Source organism: Dendrobates tinctorius, unplaced genomic scaffold, assembly GCF_039654945.1.
Source record: "Dendrobates tinctorius isolate UK_male_01 unplaced genomic scaffold, ASM3965494v1 ptg000292l, whole genome shotgun sequence".
Taxonomy (NCBI): Eukaryota; Metazoa; Chordata; class Amphibia; order Anura; family Dendrobatidae; genus Dendrobates; species Dendrobates tinctorius.
Genome location: NW_027361959.1, coordinates 166,328 through 180,000, shown reverse-complemented (window position 1 = coordinate 180,000; position 13,673 = coordinate 166,328). Strand labels below are relative to the sequence as shown.

At 44.0% G+C, this 13,673-nt stretch overlaps 1 protein-coding gene across 2 annotated transcripts in view; it reads right to left on the bottom strand.

Annotated features, from left to right (window-relative positions):
• CHST3 (carbohydrate sulfotransferase 3) overlaps positions 1 to 13,673 on the bottom strand; it is a 172,108-nt gene that overhangs the window by 154,546 nt on the left and 3,889 nt on the right. Inside the window, exon 1 of one of the 2 annotated variants that reach the window (XM_073560026.1) lies at positions 2,366 to 2,870. The exons of the other annotated variant lie outside the window; for it this stretch is intronic. The gene's annotated coding sequence lies outside the window, so the exon portion shown is untranslated. Of the gene's footprint in view, positions 1 to 2,365; positions 2,871 to 13,673 lie in introns of those variants that run through there. 2 annotated transcript variants of the gene reach the window in all.

The window sequence follows — 13,673 nt, the reverse complement described above, 5'->3', positions numbered from 1 at the left end:
CGCTCTTTCGCCCAGGGCACATGAAAACCTGGAGCCAGCCCTACCCCCCCACAACTTTAGCCAAATAACCCCCATTTTTCAGTGCGTAACTTGTATTATGAAGTTAATTAAGGTTGACCAGCTTAAGTAAGAAGAATTGATGCTTTTGGCATTCAAATGAGCACTGTAGGTGTGTTTCCTGTCCTCCTCTCACTGCCGACTTTTATTCCCCATTGACTTACATTGGGTTTCGTGTTTCGGGACGACCCCGACTTTTCCCTATAATTGGCCGATCTTGCTCGACCCGACTTTTGGAAAAGTCGGGTTTCACGAAACGAAACTCGACCATAAAAAACCAAAAGTCGCTCAACTCTAATGATTAGCATTGACGGGAAACTGTAGGGGCCAGTGATAATCGCATATAGACTACAGGAGGAAGTGGAGGCCGCAAAGCAAACGTAGGTAGGAATGTTCTGAATTCTAAAAAGAAGCAGCAAAATGTCTAGCAGTAATGCTAAGCAAAAGCGGCTAAAAATATACAAATGTTCACCTGTAGGGTTATGTGCCTATGTGGATTTTAAAGGGACATGATTCACTTATTTCTGTTTTTTGGCATTTCCCCACTGACTACATTTTCTACCTGGAGTAGAGCAGCTAAATTTACATCACATTTGTGGTGTTCCACAGGAAAAATACGACATGTCTATAAACTTTAGTGGGCAAACATATGCCTAAAATAAGAAGTCCTTTTGGCATGAATTCGACCGTTGGCCACAACTGTATTGAAAGACATAGTTCAATGCACTTTTCATTGCAAAATATTGCATTCCATTATAAGATTATTCCTATCATTAAACGTTATCACCCATCCAAAAGATTAGAGAGAACGTGTAGATTGGTCAGGTTCTGAAATTAAACAGACGGACACAAGACGGAATATGCGAACTCCTGAAAAAACTCCATCTGAACTTAGCTTCAAGGAATGTGCATACTCAGATTTTTTTCAGACATTTAAAAATGAAGAGTTTATCAGTGGAAATTGCATCTGGAAATGCTCCTTCTCTACAGAATTTTTTTAAGGAGGTTGTTTTTTTGGAAGAGGTTTTGAACTGTTTTGGAAGAGTTTTTTCCCAGCATTTTTCAAACCTGAAGAATTAAAAAAAAAAACCTAATCATAGAATGTTGCAATAGACCTCAAGAGTCATCGTATCCGACTCCCTGCTCAATGCAGGGTTCACTAAACCATCTCAGACAGATGTCTGTCCAGCCTCTATTTGAAGACCTCCATTGAAGGAGAACTCACCACCTCTCATGTCAGCCTGTTCCAATCATTGATCACCCTCACTGTCAAAAAGATTTTTCTAATCTGTATCTTCTCTCTTTCAGCAAACATATTGAACCCCTTATATGATGCCATCTTGAATGTTAGGCCGGGGTCACACTAACCGACGCAAAATACGGTCAGTATTTTACATGCGTAATACGGATGAATGGCCCCTAAATAGTGCTCCGTATGTCATCCATAATCAAGGTGTGGTCGCGTATTTTGCGCATGTAAGCATCCGTATGTAATCCGTATGTAAGCCGCATGGCGAGATTTTCTCGCAGGCTTGCAAAATGGACATATAATGGAGCCCTATGACAGGGTTTATAACAGAAACCAAAGAATAGATATAGACACATAGAATGCATATATATATATATATATATATATTTATTTATATATATGTATTCTATGTATATATATCTATTCATTCGTTTCTTTATTAAACCTGTCAGTGTGAGTTTACTGCATAGCGCACTGAATTGCCGGCTTTGCTAAAAGACACCTGGTGCGTATTTCTCGCAAGTCACATGTGTGGTCCGTGTGTAATCCGTATTTTTTGCGCACCCATAGACTTGCATTGGCATACTACGGCCGTAGTACGCTGACAATCGCAGCATGCTGCGATTGGCACGGAGCCTAGAATACGGATGAGAAATATACGGCTGGTGCGAGGGACCCCATAGAGAATCATTGGTCCGTGTCTAATGCGTGCTTTTAGCGCCTCTCACTCGGCCGTATTCCTCGCCAGTGTGACCCCGGCCTAACTTACAGAAAAATCTGCATTACGAAAGAGCTATGAAGTAAAGCAAAAATTGAAAAAAAATGCCTTAAAAAACATCGAAAAGTAAAAAAATAATAATGTCAATTTTTTGGTTGCCACACTGTCCCCACAAAAATGCAATAACAGCAATAAAACTTTGCATATACATCAAAATTGTATCAATTAAAAGCTATAACTCAAAAAAACAAAACCTCACACAGGTCCATCAAAACAAAATTATTCAGAAAGTGGCAACAAAAACTATTCCTACCCAGGAAGGGGTATAGCTAATTAGCTACCTTGGTGTTCACTGGAGCCTTTAGTGGTGATGTCAGGCTTGTGCGGCAGGTTACCACTCCTGGGCAGAAGCCTGTACTGCAGTTGCTGACCCCAGGGGTCAGGTATGCTGACACTGATTTAGGGCTTAGTTCAGACGTTCAGACATGCTGCACTGGGAACAGAGGACTTATGTACAGGACTGGCCACACCAGGATCAGGGGCCAAGGTTCAGGCACTGGCCGCTCCGGCACCAGGGGACGAGGTTCAGGCACTGGCTGCTCAGGGACAAGGGGACAACGTTCAGGAACTGGCCGTTCCAGGACCAGGGGACAACATTCAAGCCCTGGCCACACCAGAACCAGGGAACTACGGATACAGGACTGGCCACACTGGGACCAAAGGATTTCAGATACAGGACTGGCCACAACAGGACCAGGGATACAGGTTCAGGACACTGGCTGCACCAGGACCAGGGGACCTCACACCTTACTGACTAATGGTTCAACTCGTTGCTTGGCGACAGAGTCTTTTATACAAGATGTCTCTCAGTTGTTGGCTGGGAGCAATTTTGCAGGTGCACTACACTATACTAAATGCTTCTCAGCTACAAGGGCATTTAGTATATGTGCGCTGCCCCTTAATAATAATAATAATAATAATTTTTATTTATATAGCGCCAACATATTCCGCAGCACTTTACAATTAAGCGGGGACATGTACAGACAATAAATTCAATACAAGTTAAGACAATTCAAACAATGACATTAGGAGTGAGGTCCCTGCTCGCAAGCTTACAATCTACAAGGAAATGGGGGGACACAGTAGGTGAGAAATGCTTGTTAATTCAGGTCTGGCAATTATAATAGGGATTTTCATATAAAGCTGCATGATCCGGTCATCAGCCCGTGTGTTTAAGCGCAATAGACAAGTATCAAGTGCAGTTATCATGTGCATGAAGGGTGTGGAGACAGATGAATAGTAGGGTGCAGATTCAGAATAATATTTGGAAGGAGGGAACAGGGCAAAGTTAGCTTGCTGAGTAGTTGATGTGATAGGCTTCTTTGAAGAGATGGGTTTTCAAAGCGCGCTTGAATAGGTCAGGGCTAGGTATCAGTCTGATCGTCTGGGGAAGTGCATTCCAGAGAGCTGGAGCAGCACGAGAGAAGTCTTGGAGACGGAGGTGCGAGGTTCGGATTACGGGGGATGTTAGTCTTAGGTCATTTGTAGAACGGAGGGCACGTGTAGGGCGATAGACAGAGATGAGAGAGGAGATATAAGGCGGTGCAGAACAGTGGAGAGCTTTGTGGGTGAGAGAGATGAGTTTATACTGGACCCTGTAGCGAATAGGTAGCCAGTGTAATGACTGGCACAAGATGGAGGCATCGGTGAAGCGGCTGGACAGAAATATGACCCTGGCTGCCGCATTCAAGATGGATTGGAGAGGAGAAAGTTTGGTAAGAGGGAGACCGATCAGAAGAGAGTTGCAGTAGTCCAGACGAGAATGAATAAGAGCGACAGTAAGAGTCTTAGCAGTTTCAAAGGTGAGAAAAGGTCGGATTCTGGAGATGTTTTTAAGATGCAGGTGACAAGAGCGACTGAGTGATCGGATGTACGGAGTAAAGGAAAGTTCAGTGTTGAATATGACCCCAAGACAGCGGGCATGCTGCTTGGGAGTTATGGTTGAACCCTCCAGGGTTATTTCGATGTTAGGTAGAGTGAGGTTAGTAGAGGGGAGAAACACAAGAAGTTCAGTTTTAGAGAGATTTAGTTTCAGATAGAGGGAGGACATGATGCTAGAGACAGCAGACAGACAATCCTTGGTATTTTGAATTAGGGTAGGGGTGATGTCAGGGGAAGAAGTGTATAATTGGGTGTCATCAGCATAGAGATGATACTGGAACCCAAATCTGCTGATTGTTTGTCCAATAGGGGCAGTGTATAAAGAGAAGAGGAGGGGGCCTAGGACTGAGCCCTGCGGGACCCCGATAGTAAGGGGACGAGAAGAGGAAGAGGAGCCGGAAAAAGATACAGTGAAGGAGCGGTCAGAGAGGTAGGAGGAGAACCAGGAGAGGGCTGTGTCCTTGAGGCCTATAGAGCGGAGCATAGTGAGGAGGAGCTGGTGATCCACAGTGTCAAATGTGGCAGAGAGATCCAGGAGAATCAGCAGGGAGCAATGACCTTTCGATTTAGCTGTTATTAAATCATTAGAGACTTTAGTGAGGGCAGTTTCAGTAGAGTGTAAAGAGCGGAAACCAGATTGTAAGGGGTCGAGAAGAGAGTTATCCGAGAGATAGCGGATTAGACGGGAGTGGACCAGGCGTTCCAGGAGTTTAGAGATGAAGGGAAGGTTAGAGACAGGTCTGTAGTTAGCAGTGCAGTTCTGGTCCAGGGATGGCTTTTTAAGTAAAGGGGTTATGATGGCATGTTTAAATGAAGAGGGAAATATACCTGAAGAAAGAGAGAGGTTAAATATTTTAGTCAGGTGAGTGGTGACCACTGGTGAGAGAGACTGCAGGAGCTGTGAAGGAATAGGGTCACTGTTGCAGGTTGTAGGCCGAGCAGAAGCGAGGAGCTTGGAAACTTCTTCTTCTGAAACTGGCTCAAAGATGTCTAGTGAGCTTGAGGTGCAGCAGGGAAGGGGATCCAGGCACTGAGGAGATAGGGCTGAGATATCCTGATGGATGTGGTTGATTTTTTCTAGGAAATAAGTGGCCAGATCCTCACCGCTGAGGTTGGTGATGGGGGCCTGTACTTTAGGTTTCAGGAGGGAGTTTAAGGTTTCAAAAAGTCGTCTTGGGTTGTTGGATAGTGAGGTGATGAGGGTGGTGAAGTAGGATTGTTTGGCCAGATGAAGGGCAGAGTTATAGGTTTTGAGCATGAACTTATAGTGGATGAAGTCTTCTGCTAAGAGAGATTTTCTCCACTGCCGCTCTGCACACCTCGAGCAGCGCTGAAGAGAGCGTGTTTGTGTTGTGTGCCAGGGCTGCTTTTGTCTGTGTCGGGTCTTTCTGCGTATAGAAGGTGCTGCTTCATCTAGGGCATTCTTCAGTGTATTATTGAAGTGTGACAATGCTATGTCTGGACAGGAGAGGGTGGAGATGGGGGCTAAAGATGTGTGGAGATTGTCCCTAAGCTGTTGGGTATTAATGGTACGTGTATTCCGATAAGTGTGGTAAGTGGGGGTGTCCCGGGTGAGGAGACAATTCTTGACAGAAAAGGAAAGAAGGTTGTGGTCCGAGAGCGGGAGAGGTGAATTAGTAAAGTTGTGCAGCGAGCCGGGACGGGAGAAAACCAGGTCCAGAGTATTCCCGTCCTCATGTGTAGGAGAATTAGTAAACTGTGAGAGGCCGAATGAAGAAGTTAGAGAAAGAAGATGAGAGGCAGACTGGGAGAGCGGATCATTGATGGGGATGTTAAAGTCTCCCATGATGAGGGTGGGGATGTCACAGGACAGAAAGTGAGTAAGCCAGGTGGTGAAGTGGTCTAGAAACTGGCGGGAGGAGCCTGGAGGGCGATAAACGACCGCCACTCGTAAGGAGAAGGGCTTAAAGAGTCTGACGGCGTGGACTTCAAAGGAAGGAAATGTAAGTGATGGAACCGGGGGGATGACCTGGAAAGCACATTGTGATGAAAGGAGCAAACCAACACCTCCACCCTGTCTGTTCTCAGGTCTGGGGGTATGTGAAAATTTCAGCCCACCAAACGAGAGAGCGGCAGCAGCGGTGGTGTCTGAATGCTGGATCCAGGTTTCTGTAATAGCCAGAAGGTTAAGGGAATTAGAGAGAAAAAGATCGTGAATGTAAGTCAGTTTGTTACACACAGACCGTGCATTCCAGAGAGCACATTGGAAAGTGAGAGGAGAAGGCATGCACTGAATGTTAATAAGATTAGCAGGGTTTCTATATGCAGCTGGAGGAGAGTAATGTATGCTGGTGGAGGGAGGCCCAGGGTTGGGGGAGATGTCACCTGCAACTATAAGAAAGAACTTTAAGAAAGGGGAACGCGCACATGCTTACTAGGCACCTCCAGGATTTGCAGCGTTCACACCAGGAAACAGGAGACCATGCCACAGAGTTGGGGCGGTGAGTAAGCCAACATACCTACATGGAGGGGAAAGGAACACCATGCAGAGGCGCCGGCAGTATCGCTACAAAATGAAAGGTGTATATTAAAAAAATGAAAAAATTGCAGTTTTATTTCACAATTTCTCCTCATTTGGACATTTTTTCCTCTTTGTAGTATATTATATGGTAAAATGAATGTTCTTAATCAAATCTAGTCCTTATCAGGTTTAAGGAAAAGTGCTGCACGATTCTCGTGCGAGTCTCTCGCATGAAAACCCGACACTGCCGCCGGCAATGGGACCGGGGCATGCGGCTGCATAGAAACACACGTAGCCGCACGCTCCGGTCCGAGTGCTTGCGGCAGTGCAAGCTTTTCATGCAAGAGACTCATATGAGAATCGTGCGAGTCTCTCACAAGTGAGTATGAGCCCTTACAGTTTTTCTCGGTAAGTTCCACTCCTGGTTTTGGCAAACAAACACTGATGTAAAATACTGATCAAATACTTAAGTGTGAATAAGCCTGAAAAAAAAACTGATGGAGGTTTCTCAATCTTCTCTTATCAATTAGTTTATGAAAAATGCAGCACATGGATTTCATCTCAGCGTATGTGCACACGTAGTGAAATCTGCTGCGTTTCCTCAGCGGTTTTGGCTCTGCGGAAACGCAGCAGATTCTGCTGCGTTGTACAGTACCTTTATTTTCAATGGAAAAAAAAACGCTGTGCACATGCTGCTGATTTTTCCGCGCGGTTTTGCTGCGGTTTACAATCCGCAGCATGTCAATTGTTTGGTACAGAAACGCTGCAGTTTTACACCTCATCCATTATGAGGTGTAAAACCGCAGATAAACTGCAGGACTTTTGTCCTGCGGATTTACCTGCAGTTTTCTTTCCAAAATCCGCACACCCAAAAAACTACGTGTGCACATAGCCTAAGTGCTGTCTGATCGTTCCATGAACCCATAGGCTTTCAATGTTGAATTTGATCGGATCAATATCTGACATTGGACTACCCCATAGACTATGATAAGTGTAAGTGCTATCTGTGAAGAACACAGATAGCACTCATACGGGAAAAACTTATGAATGATCCCTTAGGCCGGAGTCACACTTAACGTATGAAAAATCGGTCCGATTCTCTCGGCCGAGAGTTGCACAAATGTTCTCCATATGGTCATCCATGTGTAATGTGTTTGCAATGTGATGATGCAATTTTCTTACACCTATGTATCCTTATGACATCTGTATGGCTTTACATTTCTCACTGATTTTCCCCATTAAATTTAATGGCTTAATGGGCTGCAATGATGAAAATGTGTGCATATTTGTCGCAAGCTACTTGGATGGTCTGTGTGGTGTCTGAGTTTTTCTTGCGCTGATAGAGTTTCAGTGGCGAGACTTGGCCGACATGCGCGTACAATCCCAGCATGCTGCGATTTCACTCGCACGCTGAATACGCCCGAGAAAAAAAAATGGTGATGTGAGCTGCCCCATAGATTAACACTGGGCCGAGTGCTATGCGATGTTTTCTGGCATAGCACTCTTCATATTCAACGCTAGTGTGACTCCGGCCTTACTCTGATTTTTAAAACTTTGACTGACCGAAGCTCTCTAATGCCATATATGACGGCCCCTTCCTTACTGCTTGAAAACATTTCTGCCTTTAACAAAATTACTAAAGTAAATATATCAGATATCCTGATCCCTGTTATTGTTTATGTGATCTAGATGATGCTTAGCAACATATAGAAAATATGAAGAAATCAAACAGGCGGTTTGGTAATTATCATAACAGAATGTGATAAGCTGACTCAGATTTGGTAACTCGTACTGGAAAATGTGAGTTGATAATCAACATTTTTCTACATGCGTTTATTACATTATCCTCCAACCAACATAGTGGAGGAGTTTCCACTGTCCTCAGAACCTAAAGAAAAGTGCTTAACAATTGTGGTGCATTTTACAGAAACTCATTTTCCTGTATATAGCGTTACGACCCAATCTCAATGAGTGTATTGGAACTGTGTTTAAAGGAAACTTGTTAGCCATTTTATACTGTCCAAACCAAGGATCACCTAAAATACAGAAAGGCTCCCTCTTAACAGAGCGCTATAGCTGAGCACTGCATCGAGGTTTTGCATCTCATTCCCAGAATATTGGATCAGATAAAACCCAAAATGGAGCTGTTCAGTATGATGAGGCAGATGGAGTCACCTTGGACTCTTGGTTCTGTGGTGTTTTTCCACTTACAGCCTCATCCAAACATCTGTGAAACAAAGTCTGTGTTCAGATTGAGATGCATGGACTGGTCATGGATTTCTTGATCGACCTCAAATTGACACTCTCTTAAGAATATGTTAGGCAGTTGAGTTTGGATCGGGAGAACAGCGGTCAGTCTTACATCACTCTCTGTACACAGACTGTGCTTCATAGACGTCTGAATGAGGTCTTAGGTGGAAAGAATAGTATTGTGCTCAGCATAGAGAACAGTACAAATCTGAGAAAGGCCCTACTCTGAAGAACTGAAGCTTCTCAGAGAAAACTTAGATGAAAATGAGTAGATACATATACACTGAGCAGCTCCAGCCTCTCCTTGCCAGGCTTGGCTTAATTTAAAGCTCACTCCATATCTGATCTGTTTGCAAAGCTGAGCATGAAGAAGTTGAACAAAGCTCACCCAACAGACTTTTCCGCCATGCTAGTCTTGTTTTTTTGCGCTATATTTTTCCTAAACACCACAGTATTTCAGAGTACTAAACAGCTTTTTGCAATAAGCCAGCCTTGCTGTATGTCAGGCTGCCCGTGGTCCAGGCAGCATGAAATGGCTGACAGGTTCCCTTTAACTGGCTGCATTTTACATTAAGGCTCAGACCTTAAAATACCACATCCATAGGGTAAAGTGAAGTAGACCTAAAGCACCATAATTTCTATACCTATTACCCAGCACTAGCATTTGCCAAAGTCACACCTCACTAGCTGGACATGTCGCATTGGCTGGTGAGGCACAGGTATCAGACAGAATGTCAGGTGAGAATCATACCAGAATTGGGGCAGCATAGAGGACTGGGGCAGATAGAAGACTGTTTATCTCTAGAAGTATGGAATTGCATCTCCAGCTAGTATGGCTTTTCCATGACAGCTGTGCTGTGGCTCCTTATCAACCATCTGCATAAATCAGAGGCGTATCAGGGCAGTGTCTTTATTCATCCATTGCCTAGTACCAGCGGCGTAGTTAGGGGTTCAGCTCGGGGGGGGGCAAAAATCTGAGTGGGCCTCTAACCAGTAACCCTATTACAACTCAGGTGGTGCACCCAATGGCAGTGGCTCTGGGCGGGCCCCCTGAGAACAAGGGTCCCGGGGTGACCGCACCCTCTGCCCCCCTGGTAGCTACACTTCTGCCTAGTACAAATGGGCACCCTATCTTGCTCCTGATGCTGCAGGTTACCGGGTGTCAGTGAGATACAGAAAATGAGTGACAGACCCGTAGGATGACAACAAGTCATGGGCTCAGGGGTGGCAGGAAATTCAGCTCAGTGCGTGTAATACAATATATATACGGTACCTGTATAAATATATTTCTGGTTTCACTTGTAGATGCCCACAATAATTTGTCCATAGCTTAGTGGTCACAGCCTTTTCCTCTAGAGACTTTCAGGACCATTTTCTTCCCAATCTCTTGGATGCCTTGGGGCTCATGTTATAATATAGCTGGAGGCTCCAACATATGGAACATTTACCAGAAGGTCATCACTGAAACATCACATTTGGCCCAGAAGGCAGATCCTATTCTCTATCTTTGTTCCCTTATGATGAGCACTAATAATTGTGCTAATTCACTTGTCATGTATTCAGGTTGTGCATTTCTGGTATTTTACACTGCACAGTGGTCTTTGGCACTTCTGGAAAGGTATTTTGTGCTCTATTGTGGTATTTGATGCTGAGGGTATTATGTGCACTGCAGGTACTACTTGGTTGCCTCTGAACAGTGGTATTTGTTGGGTGCTCCATGGTAGTTTTTTTTTTTTTCAGTCTTTAGGAATTGGTATCTGCATGGGATGTCTAGTGAGGTCGAAAAAAAAGAAGAAGTTTAAGAAGTCTTAATTTACAGTTTCTAATAGCAAATCTAAATCGGCCCTGATGTAAAACATCCCAAAGGCATGGTTGATGTGATCATCATCCGAAGGCATAAGGGCAAAACACCTTTAAGTAGAGTGAAAAAGTAGACAAAGGAATCTAATTTCCACTCCAATTGTCACATGCAAATGAAATCTTGATTTACATTCAATGTTAAACTATCCTAATGAGGAGACTCAAAAATCCCAGCCAAGTAGCAAAGTGATAATGAATACTGCACACATTGCACAGTGCAATGTCGCACCTATGTGCTATTCTGCCAAAAGAGTCAGCACTCAAGAATGGAGGGCTGCCATGCTTTATTGAAAGTGTTATATTTGTGGAAATCTGTGTAACCCTTTATGTGCTATCAATAGATCAACAAGCCAAGCTTTTAGAAGGGAATATCTTTATGATTTGTAATGTCTTTGAACATACAATATTTATTTTTCTACCAGATTTCAAATGAATCTGCGACAATACACTGTGTGCAGAATTATTAGGCAAATGAGTATTTTGATCACATCATCCTTTTTATACATGTTGTCCTAAACCAAGCTGTATAGGCTTGAAAGCCAACTGCCAATTATGTAAAACAGGTGATTTGCATCTCTGTAATGAGGAGGGGTGTTGTCTAATGACATCATCACCCTATATAAGGTGTGCTTAATTATTAGGCAACTTCCTTTCCTTTGGCAAAATGGGTATGAAGAAAGATTTGACGGACTCTTAAAAGTCAAAAATTGTGAGATGTCTTGCAGAGGGATGCAGCAGTCTTGAAATTGCCAAACTTTTGAAGCGTGATCACCGAACAATCAAGCGTTTCATGGCAAATATCCAACAGGGTCACAAGAAGCATGTTGGTAAAAAAAGGCGCAAAATAACTGCCCATGAATTGAGGAAAATCAAACGTGAAGCTGCCAAGATGCCATTTGCCACCAGTTTTGCCATATTTCAGAGCTGCAACGTTACTGGAGTATCAAAAAGCTCAAGGTGTGCCATACTCAGGGACATGGCCAAGCTAAGGAAGGCTGAAAAACGACCACTTTTCAACAAGAAACATAAGATAAAACGTCAAGACTGGGCCAAGAAATATCTTAAGACTGATTTTTCTAAGGCTTTATGGACTGATGAAATGAGAGCAACTCTTGATTGGCCAGATGGATGGGCCCAAGGCTGGATCAGTAAAGGGCAGAGAGCTCCACTCCGACTCAGACGCCAACAAGGTGGAGGTGGGGTACTGGTATGGGCTGGTATCATCAAAGATGAACTTGTGGGACCTTTTCGGGTTGAGGATGGAGTGAAGCTCAACTCCCAGACCTAGTCCCAGTTTCTGGAAGACACCTTCTTCAAGCAGTGGTACAGGAAGAAGTCAGTATCATTCAAGAAAAACATGATTTTCATGCAGGACAATGCTCCATCACATGCATCCAAATACTCCACAGCGTGGCTGGCCAGTAAAGGTCTAAAAGAAGAAAAAATAATGACATGGCCCCCTTGTTCACCTGATTTGAACCCCATAGAGAACATGTGGTCCCTCATAAAATGTGAGATCTACAGGGAGTGAAAACATTACACCTCTCCGAGCTGTGTCTGGGTGGCTGTGGTGGCTGCGGCACGCAATGTTGATCGTAAACCGATCAAGCAACTGACAGAATCTATGGAAGGAAGGTTTTTGAGTTTCATTGTAAAGAAAGGTGGCTATATTGGTCACTGATTTTGTTTTGTTTTTGAATGTCAAAAATGTTTATTTCTAAATTTTGTGTTGCTCTATTGGTTTACCTGGTGAAAATAAACAAGTGAGATGGGTATATATTTGGTTTTTATTAAGTTGCCTAATAATGCTGCACTGTAAAGGCCCCGTCACACATAGCGACTTACCAGCGATCCCGACAATGATATCAACGTGTCAGGATCGCTGGTGAATCGCTATGTGATGGCTGGTGAGCTGTCAAACAGACAGCTTCACCAGCGATTAGCACAGTGACGCCGCGTGCGCGGCATCACTGTGTTCGTTAGCGCTGATGCCATGGATCCATGTCAAAAATAGAATTAAAATAAAAAATATTGTTATTCTCACCTTCCAACGTCCCGCGCAGCATTCCCGCCTCTCTCCACGCTCCGGTCCCAGTGATCCTTTGCGAGAATTACCGCGATGACGTCTGTTCTCGCGGGATCGCGACTTCTCGCGGTCATTCTTGCAAAGGATTACTGGGACTGGAGCATGGAGAGAGGTGGGAATGCTGTGCGGGACGTCGGAAGGTAAGAATAGTAATATTTTTTATTTATTTTTTTATTATTTTATCGCTGATCGCTGGTCTCCCGCCTGTCACACACAGCGATGCGTGCTGGCCAGCGGGAGATCAGCGACGAAAGAAATGTCCAGAGATTTACCAGAGCGATCAGCGATACCGGCAGGGGGGCCGGTCGCTGATCGCTGTCACACACAGCGATCTCGCTGGTGAGATCGCTGTTGTGTCACAAAACTTGTGACTCAGCAGCGATATCGCTAGCGAGATCGCTATGTGTGACGGGGCCTTAATAGTTACCTGCACAGATATCTTCCTAAGATAGCCAAATCTAAAAAAAAACACTCCAACTTCCAAAAATATTAAGCTTTGATATCTATGAGTCTTTTGGGTTGATTGAGAAAATAGTTGTTATTCAATAGTAAAAATAATCCTCCCAAATACAACTTGCCTAATAATTCTGCACACAATGTACTATTGTTGTTTTAGTAGTGCATCCATTCCCATCTATTCGCATTGAAGATACATAGAGGCTCAGTATGGGCCCATAGCAGGCCTGTAAATGAAGATTCATCGTCATCAACACCTCATAAAATTCAAAATGAATATTGGAAGTCCATAGTGTAGGTTGGTATATTGGCCTTTTGTGTCCCCAGTCCGAGTGCTCCATTTTAGGAGGGACTTTCGACTTTCCTGACACATCTGCCTAGTAAGTGCCCACATTCTCCATAAACGACTGATTCTCAAGCATCTTTGCTTTGAAATCGTCAGAGAGCTGACAGTTCCCCTTCAAAAACTTTTCCATCGTTAACTATTTTTAGTGCCAGAGCTAAATGGACCGGAGATTTTCTCAGAGGTCACATATTTACTGGACCAATAGGTGTAAACACTTCCTGCATTTGG